An 8,279-nucleotide genomic window follows, 5' to 3' on the forward strand; every position below is an offset into this window, starting at 1 on the left:
CCGTTCGGGTTCGTGTTCTATGGGCGCTGAGGCTCTTTGGGAAGCGATTCTCTATGGGTGCTTCTGTTGCAACTCCGCTGGTGCCTCATGGTTCCAACTGCACCTTTAAAGTTGTTAACGCTTCGTTCCCCGATACTCGGGATAAATACAGGCGTTCGGGAGGCGTTCGGGGCTCTGCTGCCATTGCAGTGCTGCTGTCGGCCGCCAGCATCGCTGGGCGAGCCGATAAATACACACTCCATAGAGACAGCCATTATTTATTTCAGTTTCACAAACCTGGGTGCTCGGTGATACTCCAGAAATCAAGGAATGAATGAATGCTCATTGGCTATAAGTTACACAGTTCTGTTGATAATATATATAATTCGTATTTTCTATTGTTTAATGACTCTCTCACTTGTTATGCTCATGCTCGGGCTTTCTCTTGCTCCAAGGTGAGCTCAGCTGGTGGCTGATGTGGAAACCCAGAGCACCGGAAATATTTCTCTGTCTGCCCTGACCCTCACTCATGGAGAAAGTTTCCCAGACTTTAAGACAGACTAGAACCCACAAAAGTGTGAAATGGATTATAGAGAGTGGTGTAGGTGTTTCACTTGGTGAGAAATTTAGGGTTTGGGGTTTTTAGTGTGTTATGGATGGAAGCAAGATGGAGAGCACAGGGTGTCCACCTGGGTTTCTTCTTCATTTTCTTCTTCATGCTTCTTCTTCCTCCTTCTCCATGGGTTTGGGTGGCATTTTGTAATTGGGCAGAAAAGTCCCCATTGCAGCTCTTTGGGAGCAGTTATTGGGTTAAAAGGGAAAATAATCCAGGTGTCAGTTCTTAATTGGATAGTTTAGTCTTAAAAGACCCTGTAACAAGAGATTGTTGGCCATTTTGTGCCTTCTAATGGAAAGCTACTGAACCCATGGTTGTGAGACTGTTTTACTGATAAGAAATAATAAACACCTGAGTCCCAACATGAACTACTGTCTCCAGTGCCTTCAATCCAGACCAGAGAAACCCATGGTTGTGATCTGTCCCTGCTGGAATTGTATTTTACCCAGCAGAGCTGATTCAGCATGGTCACTGAGTTGTCTTTATTGGTTTCTTCCTTATCTTGGGAGTTCTGCTCAATGTCCTTGGGGCCCATAAATTCTGCATTCTTTGTGCCCACTATCAGTGGCACATCCTTCTTCCCAAGCCTGGTTAACAGAAATAAAAACAGTGAAAAACGCCAATGACTTGGTTTTAAAATTTTAAAAGTTTAATAGTAATAAAATGGTTATAAAAATAGCAACATAATTAGAGTAATAAAATTTTTGAACAATTTGGATTAGGACAATATGAGACAACAGAAACTAAGAGTTATGGATGTCTGGGTACCTTTTTCTGGGCAAAATAAGCATGAAAAAGGACTCACGTTAACAGAGGATTCACCCTTAAAAACAACAGCCTGTTGCATATTCATACACCTCACACATGATGCATAAATTCCATTCAAACACAGGATTCTGTCTGGTCAGTGTCAGCTTCTTCCTCTGAATCCTGACGGCGTCGTGCTGGCTGAGCAAGGCAGGAAGAAGTTCATTTCTTCTGATAATGGGGCAATAAATTCTCTTTCTCTGAAAGATTCAGGTGTCCTGTGGCTGCTATCTCAGTGTGAGTCCTTTCTTTAAAAAAAGTATCTTACATAGCAGAGTTCCTATTTTAACCTTATGTTATAACCTAAAACTATATTTAACACACTACTTAAAAAATTAATACAGCATTACTTTCTAACATAACACATATTCATTTTAGTATTTGCGAAAAGCCAATCATAAAATACGCATTTTTCACAAATAGCAATATAATTAGAGTAATAATAATTTGGACAGTTTGGATTAGGACAATATAAGACAATATTGCGGACGTCTGGGTTCCTCTTTCTGGGCAGCACAAGTCTGAAAAAGGACCCACGTTAACAGAGCATTAACCCTTAAAAACAACAGCCTGTTGCATATTCACAGACCTCATACATGATGCATAAATTCCATTCAAACACAGGATTCTATCTGGTCAGTGTCAGCTTCTTCCTCTGAATCCTGACAGCAGCATCCTGCCCGAGTGAGGCAGGAAGAAGTTCATTTCTTCTGATAATGCAGCAATAAATTCTCTTTCTCTGAAAGATTCAGGTGTCCTGTGGCTGCTATCTCAGTGCGAGTCCTTTCTTTAGAAAAAGTATCCTACATAGCACAGTTTCTATTTTAACATTTTGTTATAACCTAAAACTATATTTAACACACAACTTAAAAAAATTAATGCAACATAACTTTCTAACATAACACATATAATATTCATTTTCATATTTGCAAAAAGCCAATCATAAATTACACATTTTTCACAAAACTATATAACAAAGTTATTTTAACACTACACATATAAAATCCATTTTATATCTGCAAAAAGGCAATATTATAATATGCATTTATAGCAAGCTGTGAAGAGTGTTGAGGTCACCTCTGAGCCTCCTTTTCTCCAGGTTAAATCCCCCCAGCTGCTCCTCACAGGACTTGTGCTCCAGCACCTTTGGCAGCTCCATTGTCCTCCTCTGGAGTCTTTCCAGCCCCTCCACGTCCTTCCTGAACTGGGGGCCCAGAACTGGGCACAGCACTCCAGGTGTGGCCTCAGTGCCCAGCACAGGGGACAATCCCTGCCCTGCTCCTGCTGGCCAGGGACGCTATTCCAGACACTATTCCAGATCCAGGCCTGTCACAGACATCTTTTGTGAAAAATCCTTTCTTGGGATTTTTCTCCCTTCTGAGAAGCTGTGGCCTCAGCAACAAGATATAAACAATGGTTATCTGCTGCTGTGGACTGCAACAGGTGGATCTGTGATTGGTCTCCTGTGGATGTTTGGATTTACTGACCACTCATGGCAGAGCTGGGTCTCGCTCTCTGCCAGGAGACCTTTGTTATTCATTCTTTGCTATTCTTAGCTTAGCTAGCCTTCTGAGAACTTCTCTTTCTATTTCTTTTAGTATAGTCATAATGTAATATATATAGCATAAAAGAATAAATCAAGCCTTCTGAACATGAGGTCAACATTCTCGCCTCTCTCTTCATCCTGCAACCCTTGTGACCACTGTCACACAGGCCAGGTGACATTGGCCTCCCTGGCCCATGTTCAGTCTGCTGTCATGTGTGGGAAATGAATTTGTAGAGAATTTTTCAAGTCTGATAGAAGGTTTATGTAGTATGTATCTGTATGTAAATTCTGAGATCGGAAATATTGATTTAGAAACGTTATGGAAGAGGGTAGATATGGTTGAGAGAGAAATAGAATTAGAAATAAGTTATACAGGATGGTTTTATAAATAAGATGAGTAATTTTGTGAAGAGTAATTTTAGATGATTAGCTTTAAAGTATTTATAGTATAGTGCAGTAAAAGCTGATAAGCTAAGAAATGTTTATCATGTATTTAATTAGGAAATAGTTGATTTTTGATTGTAATGGTGTGAATAGTAATATTTGTATTGTTTTATTTTTATATGAGATTGAAAATGGAATAAAAGCTTTTTTTTTTTTTTTTTTTTTTTAGTTTAGAAGCTGTCTTGAGTTCTCTATTTAGTGTAAAATATTTTATTGTGGGGTGGAAATAAAGTTTTTGTCATGAAATATTGATAAATATGAGGTGAGGTGTCTGTCCTGAATGGAGGGCCCAGAACTGGACACAGCACTTAAGGTGTGACCTCAGTGCCCAGTACAGGGGACAATCCTTGCCCTGCTCCTGCTGGCCACGTTATCCCAGACCCAGGCCAGGTGCCATTGGCCCTTCTGGCCCCCTGGGCACACCTGGCTCACATCCAGTGCTGCCATCCAGCTCCCCCAGCTCCTCTTTTCTGGGCCCCTTCCCAGGCACTGTTCCAGCCTGTGCTGCTGCAGGGCTGCTGAGGCCCAAGAGCAGGAGCTGGCACTTGGCCATGTTGAACCCCATCAATTGACTCAGCCCATGGATCCAGCCTGTCCAGGTGCCTCTGCAGAGCCCACCTGCCCTCCAGCAGCCAGCACTGCCACCAAACTGGCTGTCATCCACACATTTACTGAGGCTGCTCTCAGTGCCCTCATCCAGGTCACTGATAAAAGATACTAAACAGGACTGGGCCCAATACTGAGCCCGGGGGACACCGCTGGTGACCAGACACATTCTGGGGGCAGAATTCCCCATTCCCCACCATACCCTGGGCCTGGCTGTCCAGGCAGTTCTTTCCCCAGCAAAGAGAGCCCTTGCCCAAGCTGTGGGCTGCCAGCTTTTCCCAGAGAATGCTGTGGGAGGTGCTGTCAAAGGCTTTGCTGAAGGTGGACGCATCCACAGCTTTTCCCGTTTTCCCACCCGCTAGTTAGGTCATTTGATCATGAAAGGAGATCAGGCTGGTCAGGCCTTTCCTGAAACCCATCCTGGCTGTCCTTGATCCCCTGGCTGTCCTGTGTGTGCCCTGTGATCACACTGAAGATCTGCTCCATTGCCTTCCCAGGCACTGAGGTCAGGCTGACAGGCCTGGAGTTCCCCAGATCCTCCTTCCAACCCTTCCTGTGGATGGATGGGTGTCACACTGAGCAACCTCCATCACCTGGGACCTCCATGGTCAGCCAGGACTGGTGGTGGATGATGGGGAGTGCCTTGGGGAGCCCTGCCAGCAGCTCCCTCAATGCCCTGGGATCGATCTCATCCAGTCCCATAGACTTGTGAGAGTCCAAAAGTGCTTTGGGAGCTGCTCAGGACCCTAAAGTCCCTCACAGCAAGGGTGAGAAGGTGGCCTGGCAGTTCAGCTGCACACACCTTGTCCCCTTGTGTGCAGTCCCCTTGGGGTGGGATCTATCTCTGCACTGCCACTGTGGCTGTGGGCCATTGCCCTGCCAAGGATGAGAAGGCAGCATGCTGAGGAATGAATTCTTGCTCTTTCAGAACATTTTTCTGAAGGGAAAATGTTTCTCTAGAGGCTTCACAACAGCTTTTTTCCCCTTGTTATTTTCTCCTTTCTGTGCAGCAAAGGCAGTGGAGTTGTTGGTCTGAACAGCACCTTCCACAATACAGGCATGTCTGTATGTGTGTATACAGCATTACCAATCTGCTCCCTGGTTTCAGAATTAAAGACTTCAGGAATACAAACTGCCTCACTGGCATCAGTGAGCAGAAGCACACAGCCTACAATGTCCCCAGTACTTGTCATACATTCAACATGCAACACAATGATTGCTTTGTACCTTATGGGACAAAAATACACCCAGAAGCTGTTAAGAAGAATTTCCTGTAGTGTTCTGGCAGATTAGCTGCTGGCAGAAAATTGATGCAAGACATAATCTTTTAAACAGGATTTTTATCTTATCTTCTGGCACTTTAAATGTGCCCATTCTTACAGTGTTAAGATATCACATGTGTCAGGACATGACCCTGCAGTGTCACCCTGGATAAAACCAATTAGTCCCTCATAAATTCCTGCAGATATGTTCACTGAGCTCTTTATTTCCAGTTCTTCCTTTTGGAAGTAATTGTGTCATGTAGAGAATTATACCCTCTTTTATATTTATGCACTGGGTGATGTAATGGAAATGCCACTTTCTGTGCATCATTTACCAAAGAGAAGGAATTTGCCTTGTACAAATTTGTTACCCTGGCAGTGAAATGGCTCTTTAGTCAGTGTACCTTGTTACACTGGGACAGCTGCTCAGTGCCAGCACTGTGAGCAGGGCTGAGTTTTCTTGTCTTGTGCCAGTAGGAATTGCTTTATGCACTAACCAGCCTCTCAGAATGCTGCATAGAATAAAAAAGATGGAGAAAAAGTAAAATACAGTCCTGAAAGCCAGTCCCTGAAGTTCAGCTTAAAGATTAAACTCAAAGAGGATAAATTTCCTCCTTCTTGAGGGTTACTGCACTGATTTTCTTCCCATTCCCTCTAAAAAATGAAGTTACATTTTAAGGAAAGAATTTCTAAAAAGGTCTAAACCGTCTTGGAGCAAAAGCTGCATTTAGTATCCCACTGTGTTCCTGTGAGACACATATCAGGTCTGCCCTGCACTGGAATACTTTCAGCACAGTGATGTTAACAGCTATTTCTTTGCTGTCTCAGGGCACAGAAAGCAATTCCATCATATCTGATAACTGATCTGGATCAGGATTAATCATTGATTTGTGAAGGGTGCTGCTGCCACTGGGAGGGGCTGATAATGGCCATAGCAGGGCAGGCTTCCTGCTCCAACAAAGGAGGAGTTGTGCACTCTAATAATGCCAGCAGACAAAAATTCCAGAGGAGATGTGATTTTGATTAGGGTTTCCCCGACTTTGAATAATAGCCAAGTCTCAATCTAGTTAATTTGTATCTGCAAGACTGATAATTTTAAACAACTGATAACATAAAGCCCTGGGGGGTTTTTGCCTGGCTCACTGCTTGTAAGTCTCTAATATTTTAAGTCACTCCCCAGTGCACTTTTTCCCATTGTAAAAGCAGTATCAAACAAATGCCTCACACTGCTTTGGCTCCTCCTTGGTAGGAACCTCAGATATGCAGGGAGAAAGCAGAATAGATTCTCCATGGAAACATGGAGTTTACTGTTGTACATTTTGGGAGCTGATGGCTGAATCCTGTTCCTATGAAGTGTCATACAAGATGCCAGACCAAGGCCACCAAGAGCAGCCATGAGGCCATGGGGGTGCTCCTTGCCAGAGTGCAGATGCCTTTAGCACCAAAGTGGTTTTAGGGTTTCTGCCAAAATCCTGTTTCTCCTCAGCCAGGCAGCAGTGACTGACACACCATCTCCTAGATGATCATTCCTTTGTTTGGTGGCAGCAAAATCAAAATTCCCTTTGCAAATGCTACCTTTACAGTTCCTGCCTGTTTGTGTCAGGGTTTAACCCCAGCCAGCAAGAGCTGCTACAAGGTCTCTGGGACTAAAGATCAGATCAGGAGTGTGGCAAAGCCAATACAAATCTCTGCTAATCTAGAGGTGCTGTGCAACTGCTGAGAGCAGGCAGCTTTCAGTAATTTGAAATCTTCAGGGGGTGTTAAATAATACACCTGCTCATTGATTTGGGGTCAGAAACATTCCTGCCCTGCTCAGTATGCTTTCTCCTCCTCTCTGTCTCTCCCCTTCTTTTTTCAGTCCATTGTCTCACATTTGTCTGATCACTTATTTTCTTCAGAAGTTCCAGGTACTTGACTTTTCTTATTATTTGGGCATAAGCATCAGTTTTATGGAGGTGGTAGTGGCATGTGAATCCCAGGTGCTTTCATTATCAGAGTTGCAGCAGCTGTAGTGATGCTGCACCCAACAGCACCGTGTGATGTGGCATCAGGTGAAACCCTTGCTGCCTCTTCCCAACAAAAAATGATACAAAAATTGATATCAATGTTCATATCTAAAGCACTTGCTGGTTGCTCTGCCTGACTACTCCTTCACTTTTGATACACAGCTGGTCAGCTTGCTGCTTGTGCTGGGAGTCACCCAGAAAAATCAGTCACTCATAACAATTAACCTGTTTTGAAGGCTGTGCAGTCAGAAAAATAGTCAATCACTTATACAGACCAATAAAAAAATCAGGATCTGGCAGGCTGCTGAAAGATACCTCCATCCAGGATAACATTCATCTCAGCCCTGCTTGGCCACACATTTCCTCTGAGGTGTGAATATGATTGTTACCTGGCACCAAATGCATTGCAGTTGGATTCTGTATGGCAGCAGCCAGACACTCAGGAGTAGTGAAAAAATCAACTGATCTGCTCTTCACATTATTTGTGTGCTCTCCATCATTGCTGACAGGAACAATCCACCTGTCTCACACACGATTGGCTAAGCAGAAGGCTGCTGTCCCAAAAAGCAGCTGCTGGCACTGTACATTGGGCACACCCAAAAGCTCTGGCTGAGCTCTGCACTGGCAGCAGAGCTGGGACACGCAGACACTGGTGTGACAGTGACACAGGTGGCAGTGACAGCACACCTGGCCCATCCAGGATCTCTGTACAAGTCCTCTTGCCACTGTTGTGCTGGCATGAGCAGATCCCAAGAACAGGGAATCAGAGGGGTTTGGCACACCAGGCTTCAAGTATTCCACACTTGACTTCCCCAAGATCAGATGTGAAATAGAGGGTGCAGGAATCCTACAGAACAGTGAGGAATCCTACAGGAGCAGCTGCTGTGGTTAAGCTGGACACTCTGTCTGCAAACCTCCTCTCCCAAAGGCTCCTTGCCAGGGCCACTGTCACATGGCAGCAGGAAATACAGCTGCAAGCTGCTGCTGGCAGGCTCAGATCCCTGCCTCTGGCT

This window comes from Zonotrichia leucophrys, chromosome 3 (assembly GCF_028769735.1).
Source record: "Zonotrichia leucophrys gambelii isolate GWCS_2022_RI chromosome 3, RI_Zleu_2.0, whole genome shotgun sequence".
In the NCBI taxonomy this organism is placed as follows: domain Eukaryota; kingdom Metazoa; phylum Chordata; class Aves; order Passeriformes; family Passerellidae; genus Zonotrichia; species Zonotrichia leucophrys.